Source organism: Lutra lutra, chromosome 5 (assembly GCF_902655055.1).
Source record: "Lutra lutra chromosome 5, mLutLut1.2, whole genome shotgun sequence".
Classification (NCBI taxonomy): domain Eukaryota; kingdom Metazoa; phylum Chordata; class Mammalia; order Carnivora; family Mustelidae; genus Lutra; species Lutra lutra.
The window spans coordinates 126,904,155-126,924,870 of NC_062282.1; the positions used below are offsets into that span (position 1 = coordinate 126,904,155).

The window sequence follows — 20,716 nt, forward strand, 5'->3', positions numbered from 1 at the left end:
TTCTTTTTGATAAGTCTGGCCAGGGGTTTATCAAGATGATTAATTCTTTCAAAGAACCAGGTCCTAGTTTTGTTAATCTGTTCTACTGTTCTTTTGGCTTCTATTTCATTGATTTCTGCTCTGATCTTTATTATTTCTCTTCTCCTGCTGCATTTAGGCTTTATTTCCTGTTCCCTTTCTAGCTTCTTTAGGGTTAGGTTGTATATTCGAGATCTTTCTTGTTTCCTGTGAAAGGCTTATATTGTTATATACTTTCCTCACATGACCACTTTTGTGGTATTCCAAAGATTTTGAACAGTTGTGTTTTCATTTTCATTTATTTCCATGAATTTTTTAAAAATTCTTCCTTAATTTCCTGGTTGAACCATTCGTTCTTTAGTAGGATGTTCTTTAACCTCCATGTATTTGAGTTCTTTCCAACTTTCCTATTGTGGTTGAGTTCTAGTTTCAATGCATCGTGATCTGAACATATGCAGGGAATGATCCCAGTCTTTTGGTACTGGTTGAGACCTGACTTATGACCCAGGATGTGATCTATTCTGGAGAATGTTCCCTGTGCACTAGAGAAGAATGTGTATTCTGTTGCTTTGGGATGGAATGTTCTGAATATATCTGTGATGTCCCTCTGGCCCAGTGTGTCATTTAAAGCCTTTATTTCCTTGTTGATCTTTTGCTTAGATGACCTGTCCATTTCAGTGAGAGGGGGTGTTAAAGTCCCCTACTATTATTGTATTATTGTCGATGTCTTTCTTTGATTTTGTTATTAATTGGTTTATATAGTTGGCTGCTACTGTGTTGGGGGCATAGATATTTAAAATTGTTAGCTCTTCTTGTTGGACAGACCCTTTAAATATGAAATAGTGTCTCTTACTATACTCTTTGGATTAAAATCTATTCTATCTGATGTCAAGATTGCCACCCCAGCTTTCTTTTGATGTCCATTAGCATGGTAAATTGTTTTCCACCCCCTCACTGAAATATATATATATGTATATAATTAGACTGGTGAATATAAAAGAGCCAAACAGTTGATTTTGGGTGTATTTTTATCTGTTAGGAGAGAATGCCTCCCAAAATTTTAAAGAAAGAAAAACTTACATATATACAAAAATAAGGGTAAACACAATGAAGGGATGGAATATGACTATAAGATGAAAATGTAAAAAGTTTTTAAAAAAAGAATTGATAAGAAGTTGAAAAAAGAAAAAAAAAGGAAAGAATGTGATCAGGCTGGAGACTAGAACAAAGCTATATGCTAGATTTAGGGTATGTTCTGATCTGTTAGAAGAATCTATATCCCAAAATGTCAAAGAAAGAAAGACGTATATGTATATAAAAAATAAGGTTAAATAAAATGAAGGGATAAAATATGACTATAACAATGAAAAATTTTAAAGATTTTTAAAAAGCTATTGATAAAATAATTAAATAAGTTAAAATAGTAAAGGGGAAAATTTTAAAGATAACTGATTAACAAAAAAAGAAAATCTAAAAAATTTAACTTTGAAAGACTAAAGAATCATGGGGGAAAAGCCATGAATTCTATGTGCTGTGTTTCCATAGCTCTGATGTTTTGCAATTCTCATTGACCAGTGAACTTGGTCTTGGCCAGAGGTTCTTGCGCATCTTCTGGGGGAGGGGCCTGTTTCAGTGATTCTCAAATGTCTTTGCCTGAGGCAGAATTGCACCGCCTTTGCCCAGGGCAGCCTAAGGAATCTGCTCAGGTTCACTCTCCGTAGCTTTTGTTCCCTGAATGCTTTCCATAGAGTTCTGGAGGAGGGAATGAAAATGGAGGCCTCCCAGTCTCCCTCGGGTAGCATTCCTCAGTGCGACCCCAGAGAAAAGCGCTCAATCACTCCCGCCTCCTGGTCTCCGGCTGCACTCGGTGCTCGCCCAGCCTGTGACTGACCATTTCTATCTCTGGCCCATGGCCCTGTTTGGAGTCTCCAAACCCAGCAGATTCCTGCAGCACGCTCCTGCACTGCTCCTCTCAGTGGAAGAGGGGGTGGCATCTCCCCGGATCTGCCAGTTGTGGGGTCCCTCCTCCACGAGGTATGCCTGACTAAGCCCTGGATCACGGTTTAAGGTAACCCCGAGCTGAGAGCCCACCCTTCGGCTCCTCTCTGTAGCCTGCTTCCCCAGTCCAATACCTGGGAGCTCTGCTGCACTCAGACATCCCAGGTCTTTCTGTGACCCCACAGGTCCTATGACCACACTGTCCCTGAGAGGACTCCACCCCACGCTTAGCCTCTGGAGTGACGTCCCTCCATGGAGCAGACTTCTAAAAGTTCTGATTTTGTTCTCTGCTGCTCCACTGCTTCCTGGGAGCTGGCCCCTCCCCCTGCGGTCTATCTTCCCATATATCACCTCGGATTCACTTCTCTGCATGTCCAGAAAGTGGTCTTTTTTCTGTTCCTAGAATTGCTGCTCTTTTGTTTGGATCTCCTGTTGAGTTTGTAGGTTCAAAATGGTTTGATAACTATCTAGCTGAATTCCTGGGACCCGAAGAAATTTAGATTCCCTACTCCTCTGCCATCTTGCTCCTCCCCCATACAAATTACTTTTATGACATCTTTTCCATTATAATCCATCAATGCAATTTAGTAAGAAGCTGATAACTTTCCTTCATATAATAATCAGACTCTAGAACCCTTTCTTCAAAATGCCTACATGCAATTCAAGCATCTTAGTAGTGGCATAGTGGAGATTTAATTGACCAATCATGAAAACACTATAGAGTGCTTTGTAAAAAATTATGTTAGAGTGTCTTCCAGTTATGTTATTTTTAAAAATCTAACTCAGATTTTTTTTACTCTCATCATTGATACCAAAGATGATTGCCTTCTCTTGCAAGCTTAATTTGGGCATCCTCCCCAAGTAGAAACTTCACCTTTCTTTGTATTCCTATGATCTTCCTTCTCAAATGAGAAATAACATTTTCCTCCCTTGACCACTCCTTTATTTCCCTTTTGATACCATCAGCAGTAAATATGTAAATGTAGAATAACAATTCTTCTGATGTATATGTGCCTGTCCACTGGATCTTACATATTTTTTTTATTTCAATGTGAGAATTAGTCCAGTACCCCAAAGTAAATGTTTTATGCACTGACTTTGATGGTGTTCAAGTTTGCTTACACGGAGGAAATTAGCTGACTTGCACTTTTGTGGTACAATATTTGACCCTCAGCTCCATCAGCTACTTTTTTGAATGTTATCAAATGTTCCTAAACAGTTTACAGTGACTTGATGGATTCAAAAAAATAAAAATAAATATGAAAATGTTATATTATAAGGAGGTGAGAAAGATAAAGGGAAAACAAAGATAAAAATGGAAAAGTTAATAGAAAAGTCATTCCTATTACACCTGCTCGAGGGAGAGAATTTGCCTCTAAACTTTCTAGCAGCTCATTAAATAAAACTCGATTACTTACATAATTCACGAGCCCATTAAACATTTAGAGTTCCTAATTATAAGACCAGAAAAACTTGCTCCCAAGTACCTTCTGAAAGACAGCAGCAAGATGTGTCACTGAGGCCTTCACGGATATCCATAGAGTAGACAAATACCTTTTGCAGCCCTGTTCTATAGCCGCCTTACTATAGCATGCAGAATTTTATGCCTAAAATAAGCAAATGGCATGATAAAAAAGAAATCGGGAAAAGAAAATCTGGGGTGTTACAATCCTGTCCTAGTACACTACCCTTATTCTACTAACCTGGCTTGACAGAAGACGGTAGACTAGAAATGAATGAACTCCATTGCCTTCAAACAGTCTCTCCACTGATTATTGCTCTTAGCTGAATTTCATTTATTGAGACCCTCAGAGATTGCCCTGCTTAGGAAGCACCTAAAGAAGTGGATCCCATCCCTGGCTTTACTGTAGAATCACCTGGGAATTTAAGAAGTAAAAAAGGCAGGGACCACTCCTTCCAGAGATCCTGATTTAGTTGACTTAGAGGAGTATCTTGGTATAGGTCATGCTTTTTAATTTCTCTAGGTAATTCTAATGTGCATCCTGCACTGAAAACTGCTGTCTTTGAGAACAGCTGTTCCACTGTGCCAGTTACTATGAGTCAATATCTATATTTTCACATACATTATGGTTTACAAATGTTTGGCGAGAGAAGATGGGGTCTGGAGTATTTTAATTTTGACCATTAGTACCAAGATCTGACTGCCTTAATTGTTCAGTGTTTTAAATTGGATAAATAAAATAGGCATAATTGACTTATTGAAAAGGCAAAGAGAAACAGCTGGGCTTTGATTTTTTTACATTAAATTATCCAGAGAGTATTACTTGGGGAAGGAAAAAGAATAGCTCTGTCATTCACTGAATTGGCCTGAATTATCATATGCATAAAATCTTTTGTTCTAAGCTTTCTTCTTAGTTTATCAAATCAGCATATTCTTTCTCAAAATTCCCATGCATCTTTACATTCTCACTCAAATGTTATATAAATTGAATATTGAAGTAACTGAATGACAAGGGAAGCCAAAGACTTGGTTTTAGGGCTTTTTCCCCAGACTGTCATCTACCTAATAGCTCAAAGTTGGTGTAAGTCAAAGTTGATGATGCCCATAGCATACTTCTCAGATTTCAGTGAATATAAGTATCAGCTGTGGGTACTTATTTCAAGAGGACTGACTCTTGATCCCGTACCCTGAGTTTCTGATTCACTATGCTGGGTGGGGCCCAGATCTCTGCATTTTTTTAAGAAGCATCCCTGGTGATTTGGACCCAGGTGTTCTATGGACCATCTCCAAGAAATACAGTCCCACAGAGAGTAGCCAAGCCTTAAAACAATTATTAGGCATACAAAGCCATGTTCTCAAATATACGGTCTCCAGAGAGAGAGAGGCCTAGAAGTCATTGACCCTACTTCCTCAAACCCACATCACAGAAACCACAGGCAATTTATCTTCACAGCCAGAACTTACCTACCAGCAACTTCTCCCTTCCGTTCCCTTAACACTGGTCATCCCAAAGACAAAAATACAAGTGATGTCCTTCACAGGCCACCACGCTAGTCTTATTTTCTCTTTCTCTCTCCAGATACATTTGGTGTGTTTTTCCTGCATCATTATTCAAGGGAGCATATATATTCAATCTAGAGAATACACTGATGATGATAAGTGTGACTCCTCCTTATAGTCTTCCGATTTCTGAAACACCAAAGCACAGAGATGTTGATCGTACCTCTAAACTAAAGGTACAAAACAAGAAACAAGTATTTTTTGTGCACCAAAACTGAGTACACTGTACCATCACAGGGATTTACCAATGACGACTTGATAAGAGAGTGCCCAAGTCTGGACGTATGAAGAAAGAATATGAAATAGACAAGTTTATAAAGACAAGTTTGACAATAAAAGAACTCTTCATTTTCGAGCAAAAACGCGTTTTCTCCTACACTCATACATACCTAACCTGAACAAACCAGTTACTTGAGAATGCTTCATCTATTTCCTCTATTATACTAACATCACTCTCAATGTCTTTAAAAATATATATTGTCCAGGAGCTGAAGTAAGCATGCAAATGGATAGAACAGCACAAATGCACTGGTTCTTATGACTAACTTCCAGATAAGGAGGTAGTTCCATTCAATAGTGCAGCCTAGTCTTAGCCAATATTGACTTTGGAAAGAACGCCGGGTTAGATGAGAAAGTTCGAAAATTCCAAGCACTAGATCTTACTATACACCATTCTGAACCCACCTAGAGCTATATCTTATATACCTATAAAATACAGACCATTTTATTAGTCAAACTTCTTTAGTCATAAATTCACACAATTCTTACTTATTAAGAATTAATAATGATAATGAAAATAATGAAAAATTAATAATTTATTAAGATATAGTACTATTATTTATTCATTCACATAGCTGAAAAACTAAGGCATGGCTAGATTCAGCAACTCAGAAGATGCTATCAGAAATTTGCCTCCCATCATCCCTCAGTTTGTCTTTCTCCTACAAAGGATTCATTTTCATACACACTCTCCACCCAGAAGTAATAAAGGTGGCAACCAGCAACTCTGAGTTTAAATCCTCCCAGCATTAACTTTGAGGGAGATACCTTCCTTTTCTAAAGAGTTCTAATACATTGACTAACTGGCCTGATTTGATTTCTGTGCAACTTTAGAACAAATCACCGTAGGCAGGGAAAGTGTGATATGTAGAACCAGAGCAGAGTCACATCTCACAGTAACCACACTGATGATTTATAGAGAATTTGTTTCCCCAAGAAAACTTCAGATACTACTGCCAGTTGAATAAATGTTGATTCTGGTAAGAAAAAAATAGGAGACAGGCACTAATGTTCTATTTCTTGGATAAAGAGGTTTACTGAAATGCCTATTTGTGTGGTGCTTAACTTATTACATTAAAAAGGGACATTGAGTGATTAAGTCTGTACCAAATTCCCACAAACGATACTGAGTACAAGAAGAAGTGTTCAATTTGGATCTGTCACAATAATAGTGACAATCAAAAATATACAAAGAAAACAAGAGCAAAGATTTGAGACCTAAAATCTGTCTCTTATACTACGATTCCTACTCATCTAAGGTTGATGGAAACAGGTAGCTTCCAATCAATAAAAGAGATAGTTGCCTTACTTAAAAAAAGATAAATCATGGATGTTCAGTCAATACTATTCATTCTAAAACAAACAAATTATGATGTTCTTTTGTCCCCGGTTCTTCCTCTGAAAATTTCAAAGCCATTGCAATACTGAAGACTGTCATGTTGACCATCCATATACCCTTCGCTTATACTTACCAGAGATTAACATTTTGCCATATGTGTTTTTCTCTTTCTCACAGGTGTGCAATGCATGCACACACTAATTTACCTCTACTGAACAATTTGAGAATAATTTGAGGACATCATAACATTTATTCTCAATAGTTCAACACATATCGCCTAAGAATTAGGCATTCTCCTACATAACCACAGGAACATTGTCACACAAAAGAATCTAACACTGACTCCTTAATATCGGCTAATATGTAGTCCACATTTGAACCCCCAATATCTCTAAAATTCCCTTTGGAGCTTTCTATTTTTGATCCAGGATCCAATTAATATGCACACGATGCAGTTGTTTCTTACAACTCTTTTATCTCCTTTGTTTTGTTTTTTTTTTTTTTTTTTTTGATTATTTATTTATTTATTTATGTGACAGAGAGAGCACAAGTAGGCAGAGAGGCAGGCGGGGGTAGGGGGGAAGCAGGCTCCCCGCTGAGCAGAGAGCCTACTGCAGGGCTCCATCCCAGGACCCTGGGATCATGACCTGAGCCCAAGGCAGAGGCTTCTTCCCACTGAGCCACCCAGGCGCCCCCTCTTTTGTCTTTTTAAAGTAATTCTTTTGCCATTCTTTTTCTTCCAAAACATCAACACTTTTAATAGTCCAGTCTGGGGCACCTGGGTGGCTCAATGGGTTAAGCCTCTGCCTTGGGCTCAGGTCATGATCTCAGGGTCCTGGGATCAAGTCCTGCATCAGGCTCTCTGCACAGCAGGGAGCCTGCTTCCCCACCATCTCTCTCTGCCTGCCTCTCTGCCTACTTGTGATCTCTCTCTGATAAATAAATAAAAATCTTAAAAAAAATAGTACAGGCCAGTCATTTTGCACAAGGGCTCCCACTGTAACTTCATCTTTTTTTTCTCATGATTGATTTATAATTCTGATGATGCCTACCTCCCACCGCCTCATATTAAGAGACACACAATGTCAGTTTGCTCCATTATTGATGATGCTACATTTGATCACTTAAGTAAAATGATGTCCAGGGCACCTGGATGGCTCAGTCAGGTCATGATCTCAGGGTCCTGGGATTGAGCCCTGCATCCAGCCCCCGTCCCCCTGCTCAGTGCGGAGTCTGCTTCTCCCTCTCCCTTGGTACCCCCCCTGCAATTCGTGCTCTCTCTCTCTCTAATAAATAGCTAAAATCTTAAAAACAATAAAAATTTTTTTAAATGTCCAACAAATTCCCATTATATATGTTCCATTTCTACCTTTTCTTTATAAAGTGTTTCTGAGAAAAAAACATTTTTTTGAGATTTATTTTTTATTTTTTTATTAACAAATAATGTATTATTAGCCCCAGGGGTACAGGTCTGTGAATCGTCAGGTTTACACACTTCCCAGCACTCACCATAGCACATACCCTCCCCAAAGTCCATAATCCAACCACTGTCTCCCTACCAACCCCCCACCCCTCCAACCCTCAGTTTGTTTTGTGAGATTAAGAGACAAAGTAGGAGAGAAAACATTTTTAAGATCATGTGAATATCTATTCCCCCAAAACTTTTACCTAATAGTTTTTTTATCCATTGGTGATGTTTTCCTGAATCTATAATTTTGGGGGAGTTCTTAAATAATAATGGTTTTCTAATTATATTATTTTTTCTTCATTTATTAGCAAGCATTCTTCTGTAAATGACTGAGTCTTACTCTCACCCCAATAAACATTGGCAGCATCTGTTCAAGAACATAAATTAATCCCCTCATTTTATTTATAATTAGTATGATATATTCCCCAAACTCATGGCACAAATATGGTCAAATACCTTCTATCATCCTACTTAACTGCTCAGGTCCTTACCTTTCTTACTGATAGAAAGCCAGCTACCAACCTTTGGATTTTGGGATTCCCTCTCCTTTCCTTCTCTGAAGTGGTCAAAAAAACTGACTTCATGGTCAGAGCAAGAAGGGGTGAAAGAGGGACAGAGGGAAGGAGAGATGAAGGTGACAGCCACATAGATTTTTATAAAGCATTCTTCAGGGTAGTTATTACCAGTGTAGTGAATGGCTGACATCTGGTGGTAAAACAGTAAAAATTTGCATGGATTTGTACACTCATAGAAGAGGGGCCATTTGGTGAATGATGGCTGTGTCTTCAAGAATAATTTAAAATGCTGCGAGTCACCCAGTTTTTATGTGCACATCATACCAAGCACCCAGGTATTTGAAAAGATCTGTAACATCAGGTATCACATAGATACTGACAGTATCCATGTCATCTGTGACAATGGAGTCACTATTCTCCAAACCAAAGAGCAGAAAACCATGAAATTGCTCAGCTACTTTTTTTTTTTTTCTTTTTTTGGTCAGAGAGAGAGGGAGAGAGAGCAAGCATAGGCAGACAGAATGGCAGGCAGAGGCAGAGGGAGAAGCAGGCTCCCCGCCAAGCAAGGAGCCCGATGTGGGACTTGATCCCAGGACGCTGGGATCATGACCTGAGCCGAAGGCAGCTGCTTAACCAACTGAGCCACCCAGGCGTCCCTGCTCAGCTACTTTTTCTTTTTAACATGAACACTTAAGGAAGCAAAAATACACATATATAATGGCACTCAAAATCATTTGCATATTTTGTTAACCCATTGCCATTTTAAGAAATAAGAGAAAATTAAAATTAAGTTCAGAAAAGTTTAAAAAATGGGTGCTTGGCATTGATCCCTGGGAAAGAAGACACAGGCGATAATGATGCCAAAGGCCATTACATTATTGGCTAGATGATCGTGACCTGGACTGGATCTGAAAACTGGCAGATCTTTGTACAGTGCTGTGGGACTTGCTCATCTTCCACAGCTTTGGGGACAGCACCAGCCCCAGGTTTGTGCCCCTGCTCATGAATCAGTTCTTGGTGGTCTATGGCAAGAAGCCCAACCTCAAATTTGCTGGTCCTCCAGGTTTCCACAGCCATGGTGGAGCCCTACAATTCCTTCTTGTTCATTCACATGACCTTAGATCATTCTCGCTGTGCCTTCATGGTCACCAAGGAAGCCTTCTATGACATAGGCAACCTGAATATCATACATACTAATCTCCGTCGTTTGATTGGGCAGGTTGTGTCTATCATCATCACCTCTCTGCAATTTGACAGTACCCTGAATGTGAATTTGACAGACTTCCCAACCGACCTCGTCCCATACCCCCACATCTACTTTCCCCGGGCCACCTACTCCGAGGCATCTCCGCTAAGAAGGCCTACGATGAGCAGCAAGATCACCAACGCCTGCCTGAAGCCAGCCGGTCAAATGGCCAAGTATGACTCTTGCCACAGCAAGTACATGGTTTGTGGCATGTGGTGTTGGAGGGACAAGCCAACATCAACACAGCCTTTACCAGCAACAGGATGAAATGCAACACCCGGTTTGTGGATGTTGCCCAACTAGATTTAAAGTGGACATAAACTACCAGCCCTCTGATTGCCATCCCCCGGGGAGACCTGGCCAAAGAGCAACAGAGTGTGGGCATACTGAGCAATACCATTGCGATGGCTGAGCTCTGGGCCTGCCTGAACTGTAAGTTTGATCTCATGAAGCAAAGTGAACATTTATGTGTTGTACTTGGGGGAAGGCATGTAGGAAAGAGAGGTCTCTGAGGCCCAGGAGAACTTGGCAGCTCTGGAGAAAGATGGGGAAGAGGTAGGCATGGATTCTGTGGAAGAATACGAGAGTGCGGCTGGCAGCGTGGCTGGTTTCAAGTTGTTTACAATTAAATTTCCTGTATTAAATTATTATTATTTTTTAAAGATTTTATTTATTTACTCGACAGACAGAAATCACAAGTAGGCAGAGAGGCAGGCGGAGAGAGAGGGGGAGGCAGGCTCCCTGCTGAGCAGAGAGCCCGATGCGGGGCTCGATCCCAGGACCCTGAGATCATGACCAGAGCTGAAGGCAGAGGCTCAACCCACTGAGCCACCCAGGTGCCCTTGAATTTTCACTTTAAATGAGTGAATTTTATTGTATGTTAATTTTACACACACACACAGACACACACACACAGACACACACACACACACACAAAATCATATTCAAAACTGGTAAACAAAGACCATCCTCAAAGCCTGAAAACTCCTAGTCAGTTGGGCCATTTAGAAATCGCTTTGTATCTTCCAAAACTGAGTCATATCTCCTTCAAATAATGAATCATTCCTACCCCTACCAGGGGCCTCACTAATGAATCCTCTAGCTTCACACTTGTGAAAATGCCCTATAACTGTCCTGCTTAGGCCAGCTGTCTACCCTTCCCCAGGGTGTCCTGCAACACTGCTTTCCTTGCCTAGGTAAAGGCCTACAGATATGGGAACATTTTTGTTGTGTGTGGAAGTCTGCATCCCACAGCACAATTTCTCTACCTGGTGCCGTCCTCTTGCGTATCCGCCTGCCCTCCATCTCACTATCAGGTACATCTACTGCCTACTTTGGATTCCTCAGCTCAGGGAGCCCAAGTCTATGACATTCAAAACCTGAAAGGTCTCCCAGAGGGGAGAGATGTGAAGCTGGCTATGGAAAGAAATGAACTGTGTGGGAGGAGAACAGAAAACATTCAGCTTTCTACTCCTTCACTACCTTCAGTGCCCATTCTGTCTTCCCTACTTATACATGACCGGTCCTTCAACACAGTTGGAATAAAATTCTTTACCACCGGAGCCAAACATAGCTTCCTCTTTGAGTGAACTGAAATATCATATTGTTTTAGCAAAGCTCTGTATCCTAATGATCTTGGCAATTTAGGTATCTTAGTAAAATATATACTATGCTAAGACTTTCAGGTTCTATTATGAACTGACTGGAATTCAAAGGAAGATTTAGGATTGAAGGCTGGGGCGCCTGGGTGGCTCAGTGGGTTAAGCCGCTGCCTTCGGCTCAGGTCATGATCTCAGGGTCCTGGGATCGAGTCCCACATCGGGCTCTCTGCTCAGCAAGAAGCCTGCTTCCCTCTCTCTCTCTCTCTCTCTGCCTGCCTCTCCATCTACTTGTGATCTCTCTCTGTCAAATAAATAAATAAAAAATCTTAAAAAAAAAAAAAGATTTAGGATTGAAGGCTAATAACTTCAAGTTTGTGAGGTAGGATAGGACATATTCCTAAGAATTTCTGATTCTTATTCTGGAAAAAAAACTTTCAAATTGTCTCCAATTTTCAAATTGAAAATTGAGGTAAAAATAGGAAATTGATAGTCTATGTAAATTACACTGGATTGTAAATTCCTTAGCAAAGACCAAGTGCTATGTGATTACAAAATAATACGTTACTGCAAAGACTAATGTTCTATCTCATTTGGTTTCTATTGGAAGATGAGAATGAGATTCTTGAGAACTTGCATGCTTTATTTGTAGCCCCTTAAATGTGGTGTTCACATCTGGTATACCCATCAAAAGGCGGAAGGGGGCCAAATGCTCTGCTGCCATCATTCATAAAGCTAGGAACCTTGCTTGAGCACCTGTTCGATCAGCCACGTAATATAAATAATGCCACAGACTATGTGTAATCAGTCACCAGATGTCTTGGATCACTACCTCAGTAAGGATTAACAGGAAATGTGGCAGGTCAATAGCAAGTACAGATCTCTGTAGCAACGAGAATGTCTTGGCTTCTCCAAAGGGACACATATTAATTAAAGTTTCATTCTGGAGAGTTCCAAACTGTGCATAAGTGAATGCTAAATTCCTATCCACAGGACTCCAGACTCATATCCAAATATCTACCCAATGGATCTACTCAACGTATAATAAGCATCTCAAACTCAACACGTTCAAACTGAACTTCTCTTTTCTTCCCCAAACCTGTTCTTCCTAGTCTTCTTCATCTCCGTGCTTCCAGTCCTGCAAGCCTAAAAAGTTTAGAGTCCTCATAGATTTCTCTCTTCCTCTAAAAGCTATCTCCGGGGGTGCCTGGGTGGCTCAGTGGGTTCAGCCGCTGCCTTCGGCTCAGGTCATGATCCCAGGTCCTGGGTTTGGGCCCCGCATCGGGCTTTCTGCTCAGCGGGGAGCCTGCTTCCTCCTCTCTCTGCCTGCCTCTCTGCCTACTTGTGATTTCTCTCTGTCAAATAAATAAATAAAATCTTAAAAAAAAAAAAGCTATCTCTGGTGTCAGCAAATCCTGTTTACCTTCAAAATATAACCGATACTAACCATTTCTCACTGCCTCCACTCCTATCCGTGCCATCATCTCTCCCCTGAATTACCACAACAGCCTCATAACCAGTCTGCCAATGCGCTTTCTCTGACCATTCCTATTCCAGTTTGCAGAGTGATTATCTAAAACAAAAATAATAAGTCAGATCATGTCTCTTTTCTCAAACACTTCCAGTGAGCTCCCATATTAAACTAAAAACAGAGTCCATACAATGACCTACATGGCTGGACACAATTTATTTCACCCCCTAGCCTCTGTGGTCTCCTGCTATACTCCCCCTTATTCCATTCTAGGTCTCCTGGACCCCTTCTTATTCCTCAAAATGCCAGACACAGAAACACTACATTTTTCACTTGCTATTTCTTCTCTCTGGAATGCTCTTCCACTAGGTATACACATGGCTCCTTTTCTCATTCTATTCAGAATTTGTCATCTTCTCCTGTTAAGTTGATTTTTCTGCTCCCTATTATGTTTCTGATTTCATCCATGTTTTCTTTTTATGTAGCTTTAACCTACTCATTTTCATTGCATTTAGCATTCTACTGTACAAATATGTCACAATTTATCAATTCTATTGATGGAAATCTATGGTGTTTCCAATGTTTTGTTATTATGAAAAAAATCCTCTTATAAACATTCTTGAACATAACTCCTGGTGCAAAATTGCTGCATTATAGGCTTGCTGCATCTTCAGCTTTGCTTTGCTACATAAAGCTAAACTATTTTTCCAAAATAGTTGTATCAGTTGATACACTCACCAACTATGTATAACTGTATTATCTGCTCTACATCCTTGCTGATATTTTTAATTATTCCCAATATGGTAGTTTTTAAATTGTCTTTAATAATGGTTTAGATCTGCATTTTTTTCTGGCTATTAATGAGGTTGAGCATCTTTTAGTATGTTGATTGACTGTATCAGGATTCCAACAGGGAACAAATGACAAGTTAGATAATCAAAGGAACTAAGTACAAAGATGTACATGGAGTGTAGGAGAACCCAGTCTGTCCCCAATAGTGTTGTTTCCACCCTAAACCCAAAAGGACAAGAAGAGGAAAAGGTTACTGAAAACCTAGAATAGTCTTACAAAGCAGGAAACTTTGGTTAAAAGAAATAGCTAGAGTGAGGAAAGGATCAAGGAGAATATTTCAACTTCATTCTCCTCCCTCCTTCTGGTCTATTGTCAGGAAGCTCCATTGGCTAAATCCAACTGGAAGTCAAAGGGAATGGGAACTTTGCCAATGCCAGGATCCTGGACAGAGCACAGGAGAAGAATGTAAAGTTGGTATGTAGGGGCAAACAAAAGATATTTGTAGGTGCTATTCATGTTCACTTTTCTCTCCTATGAAGTACTCGCCTGGGTGGCTCAGTGGGTTAAGCCGCTGCCTTCGGCTCAGGTCATGATCCCAGCGTCCTGGGATCGAGTCCCACATCGGGCTCCTCGTTCTGTGGGGAGCCTGCTTCTCCCTCTGCCTCTGCCTGCCACTCTGTCTGCCTGTGCTCTCTCTCTCTCTCTCTCTCTCTCTGACAAATAAATAAATAAAATCTTAAAAAAAAAAAAAGACTTTGGCCCACTTTTGTATTGGGTTATCTTTTTCATATTGATTTATATGGACAATAATTTCTATTGCAAATGACTAGTTTTTCTCGTAATCCTTAGGACTTTTCTTTTTTCTTGCCCTAATATATTGGCTAGAGCACCTAATACAATAGCAGTGACACCTGTCTTGTTCATGATCTTAAGGAGAATACTTTCAATGTTTTCCTCATTAAGTATAAAGCTTACTATAGGATTTTTTCTTAATAACATATACTGTATCAGGATAGGGAAATGCTCTTTTGAGTTTGCCAAGAGTTTCCTGTTGCTCTTGTTGTTTTAAATTTCAAATGGATGTTAATATTCAGCAAATTTTTTTTTCTGCATCTACTAGATCCAGGGTCTAAAAACCAGTGTCCTCAAAAGCCAAATCCTTCCCACATTTTTAAAAAATAAAGCTTTATTGGAAAACAGCCACACATACTTCTTTAGCACACATGGCTGCTTTCACACTACAATGGCAAAAATGTGTAGTTTTATGGCCAGCAAAGCTAAAAATATTTACTATCTAGTTAGCCTTTGGCACAAGTTTGCCAACTAGATGATTATACAAGTTTCCTTTCTACTTCTGATCTTTTTGTTTAGCTGGCTATTCTCAGAGTGAACACCCCAAATCCACTCCTTGTTATTTACTGCTCTATTGCCCACAAGGCTTATTTTTACTGCTTGCATCCTGAAGCTTCCTTGCCACTTGCTTTTCCTGGAGGCTGACAAATGAAAGGAAATAGGGAGCCCTCGTTGGTCACAGTACTGACCAGAGGTTCTGGCAGTAGACACATTCTTCTATGGCTACAAATACTAATGGTTAAACCCTCTTCCATAACTCCATCTCTCACTAAGCATTTCCTCTTCTTGCCCTTTCATTCCTAGAGGTTTCTGGCTCCTACTGGTCATCAAAGGGATGTCCAACTATCCCTTACTGGTTCCATTAATCCTTCTTTAAACTGTTCCTTAAATTTCCTTCAGTTATAACTATTTTTTGTGTTTCATCTCTTTCTTGCCGTGTCTCTTAGAAATGTAGCCATTAATTATACAAATGCTTTTCTAACACTAAATCAACCTTTAATTTTTGGGATCTACTATTCAACTGCTCATAATGCATATTGTTATAGGTCACTGTATTCAGTTTGTTTTTTATTCTTTTACGTCTTTGTATTTATATTTATTTTTATTTTTAAAATTTTATTTTATTTAATCAATTAATTAACATGTAGTATATTATTAATTTCAGAGGTAGAGTTCAGTGTTTTATCAGTTGCCATATTTGTATTTATGGGAGAATCACTTGTTATTTTCCTTTTTCATTCTGTCCTTTTCAGATTTTATTATTACAATTATGCCATCCTCATGTCAAGACTGAAGGAGTATTCTGTTTCTAGACTGAATAGTTTGTGTAAGGTGTAATACTATGTGTTCTTTAAATTTTGTTATGTTTGGTAAAATCATCTGACTTATTATTTCTTTTTGAATCACTTTGTCAGTTAAATTATTTTTAGAATTTCCATTTTAATGTTTCAAGTTTATTGAAACAAAGTTGTAATATCTTCTTTCAAATATATGTCTCATATCAGGTCCTGACCCTTTTTACCTCACAGTATTGTTTATTCATAAATTCCCTAGGTTTATATTTTCTTAGTAGAATTGCTAAATTTTGCCTCAGTTCATGTCATTATATGTTCATTTTCTATTCCATTAATTTCCATTACTCTCATGATTTCAATCATTCCATTTTCTTTAGGCTTATTCACTTGTTCTGTTTAGATCACATTAAATTACATTAACTCATTACTTTATAACCCTTTTTTTTCCAATATAAGCACATAAGTCATAAATTTTCCTCTAAGGATAATTTGAGCTGCAGTCTACAAATTTTAAACAGCTTAACTGAGATATAATTCACACAGCATATAATTTACCCAGTTAAAGTGAATACCATAACAGTTTTTGGCATATTATATTACTCACTTTATGGTAAATTATAGTAAAATATATATAATATATAAGTTGCCATTTTAACCACTTGAAATCTACCATTCATTGACATTAATTGCATTCACAGTGCTGTGCAACCATCACCACTGTCTATTTCCAACATGTTTTCATCACTTCAAACAGTAGCTTTGTAATCAATAACCATTAACTCTCTTTCCTACTCCCCTTGGCCCTAGTAACTACTAATCTATTGTCTCTATAAATTTGCCTATCCTTAAATTTCTTCAAGTGAAATCATACTATATTTGTCCTTTTTGTTGGCTTATTTCATTTAGAATAATGCCTTCAACAGTCAATGACATAGCATTATTCAGAACTTCATTCCTTTTGATGGTTAAATAATATTCCATTGTATGTATATACTACATTTTGTTTATCCATTCACTTGCTGATGGACACTTGTGCTGTTTCTGCCTTTTGGCCATTGTGAATAATGCTGCAATAAACACTGGTGTTCAAATATCTCTTCCAGTCCCAGCTTTTAGTTCCTTTGGGTACACACCCAGGAGTGAAATTACTGGTACGTACAGTAATTTTATCTCTTTGAAGAACAACCGAACTCTTTCCCTTATTGACTGAACCATTTTACAGTCCTATCAGCAATGTACAAGGGTTCTAATTTGTCTACATTCTCATCAATACTTGCTACTTTCCATTAAAAAATAAGTGCAGCCGTTCTAGATGTGAAGTGGTATCTCATTGTGGTTTTGATTTGCTTTTCCCCAAGTACTAGAGATACTGAGCATATTTTCCTGTGCATTCTGGCCATTTGTAGATCTTCTTTGGAGAAATGTGTAATTGAGTCCTCTGCACATTTTTTTTTAAGGTTTTATTTATTTGACAGAGAGAGAGAGTGCACAAACAGGGGGAGTGACAGGCAGAGGGAGAGGGAGAAGGAGGCTCCCTGCTGAGCAGAGAGCCCAGTGTGTGGGCTTAATGCAGAGCTAGATCCCGGGATGCTGGGATCATGACCTGAGAGTTTTTATTCTTTTTAATTTTTTTTTAAAATTATGAGTTTTTAATATATATTTTTTCTGCACTTTAGGTTTTATTTTGTTTTGTTTTGTTACATTACATAAATAGAAGCCATTACCTCTTCAAACTGTATTAATTACCTCAGGTAAAATTAGTGATTATTAAACATAGTTGGGTATGGCTTAACAGAGGTCTGACTCTAAGTATTATTCTGAAAGCCTAGGCAGATTTGCCACTGATTTACTTCTAGCTATGACCAAGTCACATAAACCATCACTACTATCATTTTATCACTGTTTACCACATAAAATTGAAAAAAATGAATTTTATATATATATATATATATATATTTGTAAGGATGAAATTCTAAATAAATAGAACAAAACCCAGAACAAAACACTGCTCAGAAGCTCAGAGACTATAGATTTTATATTATGATGCAATAGAAAAATATGGTATTAGAGAAAGAAAACCATTCCATCACATCTTTTTCTCTCCTTCACTATATGAAAGTGGTACAGGGGAAGGATTAAAGTCAGACCTCCTTTCCTTTAGTTTCTCCTGATTCTCCACTTCAATTCCTGAGACTTTCAGAACAGACGCTTCATTGGGATAGAGGGGAGAAGAAGGAAGTTGTCATTGGCTATCTGGTCTCCTCCAGCTGCCCACCAGGCCAAGGAACTGGCTCTCCTATGTGCTCCTTACAGGACCTTCAAAGTCTGAACAGTGAGGTGGTCAGATACGGCAAGTCCCCTGGGCCCAGTGCCACTTCTAAAAAAGTTGTGGGTGGGTGCACAAAGGAAGTAGCATTAATGGGCATAAGGAAGAAAGGCGGTGAGGAGAACATTGAAGGATTGATTAGAGGAAGCAGAAGAGTCATTTTGCCTGGGCCTCACACTCAGGGCAAGCTACCAGTTTAGGTACTTTTTAATTTGATGGCACTGAATTGATCTTTGCCTGCTTAACATTAATTGTTAACACCGCACAAGGCTAGCATTTCCCACTGAATAATAAATGCACTTGTAGAAAATAAAAGTTTGAAATAAGTTTGCTTTTTAAATGCTTAATTTCTTTTTTTAATTACTACTTATACTGGTTAGAAACTTCCACTGGAAGTGGCCCAGCCCTTTTTAGACATGTGAACAAAACACTGTTAAAACTTTCTGTATAGTCAAATATAAGCAGAGGAGAATAATTACTTCTTTTTCAAGGCTTAACGTAGGGATCCAAACAAAATGTCTGTGCAAAAGGCTACCAATGAGATTTTAAGATTGAACGTAAGTAATGTTTTCATTAAGAACTGTAGGTACTGGGGCGCCTGGGTGGCTCAGTGGATTAGGCCACTGCCTTCGGCTCGGGCCCTGGTCTCAGGGTCCTGGAATCGAGCCCTGCATCGGGCTCCCTGCTCAGCAGGGAGCCTGCTTTCTCCTCTCTCTCTGCCTGCCTCTCTGCCTGCTTGTGATATCTCTCTGTCAAATAAATAAAATAAATAAAATCTTAAAAAAAAAAAAAAGAACTGAAGGTACTACTTTACTATCCAATTGGAACGTAAGCTCTAGGAGTGTAGGGATTTTTGTTTCCCAATATAACCTCAGTGCCAGAACAGTACTTGGAGCAGAGCAAGCATTTGATACATATCTTTTTTGAGTGTATGAATGAATCCCATAGCTAAATATGTAATAAGTTTTCTTTTATAAATCTCAGTGAGTTACTTTTTTTAGACAGTCACATAAGAAAATTTTACACTGTAAATATTAGTAATGATATTTAAAAATAACTTTTCAAGCCAAGATATTATTCTCATTTAAAATATATTTCTCTTTTATTGTAGCTCAGGATCTCCATTTTCTACTATATCATGTTTTTAAGTGTTCCTAAAAATACCACAAGGTGGCATACAAAACCTCGTAGAGACATTTCTGGAATTCTGTCAAAATTTTATTATAGACTCACAGAAAAACCACCCTGAAATCCAGGCAAGAGGGATTTGCTTGAGGGCTAGGATCTGTTCCACTCTAGCATATGTCTCTCCCTACAGGGTGGGAAGACCACAGAGCCCAGGGACATGCCCCTCCTCACTTGGAGAACCTCTTCCAAGGCCTTCCTGGTCCATCCCAGAAGGGCAGGTGAAGCTGGAGAGCATATACCAAAGGTCAGGACTACTCAAGCAGTGCATCTGCAGGAGCTAGGGTGGGTTGTCCTTGGGAGAAGATGGCACTGGGACAGAGGGCTCTCTGAGTCCATCTCTCCCTGTTTTGCCACGCACTAGTGCAGGGCTTGGAGTCCAAGAATTCTGGGAACCGTAAGAAGGCATGTTTGTCAAGGTAGGAACAGTTTGTTAGTGTGATTTGTAACTTCTGATTATTTAGGTAAATGGTATGTGGACCTCCATTTTCACTGACAGGGCCCTGCAAACATTAGAGACAAGACTGCGTGTATACATAATTTGTTGATTGTTGTGTGTGTATATTTGCTTACTTATAATCTGTACTTGGAATTCCTACCTTAGAATCCCAAGATTTCAATAACAAAATCAGCAGCTTATTTGGATAGCTTGTATTGGCTATCAGGATTTAAAAATTATTCATCAAAATGGCCTACAATAGAATTTGTAAACAAAGTTAAGTACGGCAGCTATGATAGTTCTCTATCACTATTTCGGTTTTTCTCCTTCCAGGAATATAGGAGGACTGTATGTAACCTATCCTTTTGTGTTAGGTGTGGCTATGTGGCATTTATTTTAAATTCTGGTTTAGACTCTTTATAATAATTTTATTGAGATGTAACTCTTATAAAATTCACCCTTTTATAGTGTACAATTCAGTAGATTTTAGTATTTTCAGTTATGCAACTAACATCACTAACTTTAATCCTTTTGTACCATTGCCACCTGTACCTGTTAGCAGAGTATGACCAGATTTGACCACTGCAATTTGAGTAGGAAGGCTGTATATAATGTGACAGCAAGTCTTTTCCAGAGCTAGTGCTGCGTTCACCACCTTGTCCCCTTGCCACGGTGGCTGGTGTATTCCACAGGTGAGGCTCTATCAGCCTGCATTTTGGAGGATACAAATGGAACCAAACCATTAAGAATGTGGCTAAGAGGGACGCCTGGGTGACTCAGTTGGTTGAGCTGTTGCCTTCGGCTCGGGTCGTGGTCCCGGGATTCTGGGATCAAGTCCCACATCGGGCTCCTTGCTCGGTGGGGAAGCTGCTT

At 39.1% G+C, this 20,716-nt stretch overlaps 1 pseudogene; it reads left to right on the plus strand.

The window, feature by feature from the left end:
• Positions 1 to 1,788: 1,788 nt before the first annotated feature.
• On the plus strand, positions 1,789 to 18,419 carry LOC125101201 (tubulin alpha-8 chain-like; annotated as a pseudogene).
• Positions 18,420 to 20,716: the final 2,297 nt, after the last annotated feature.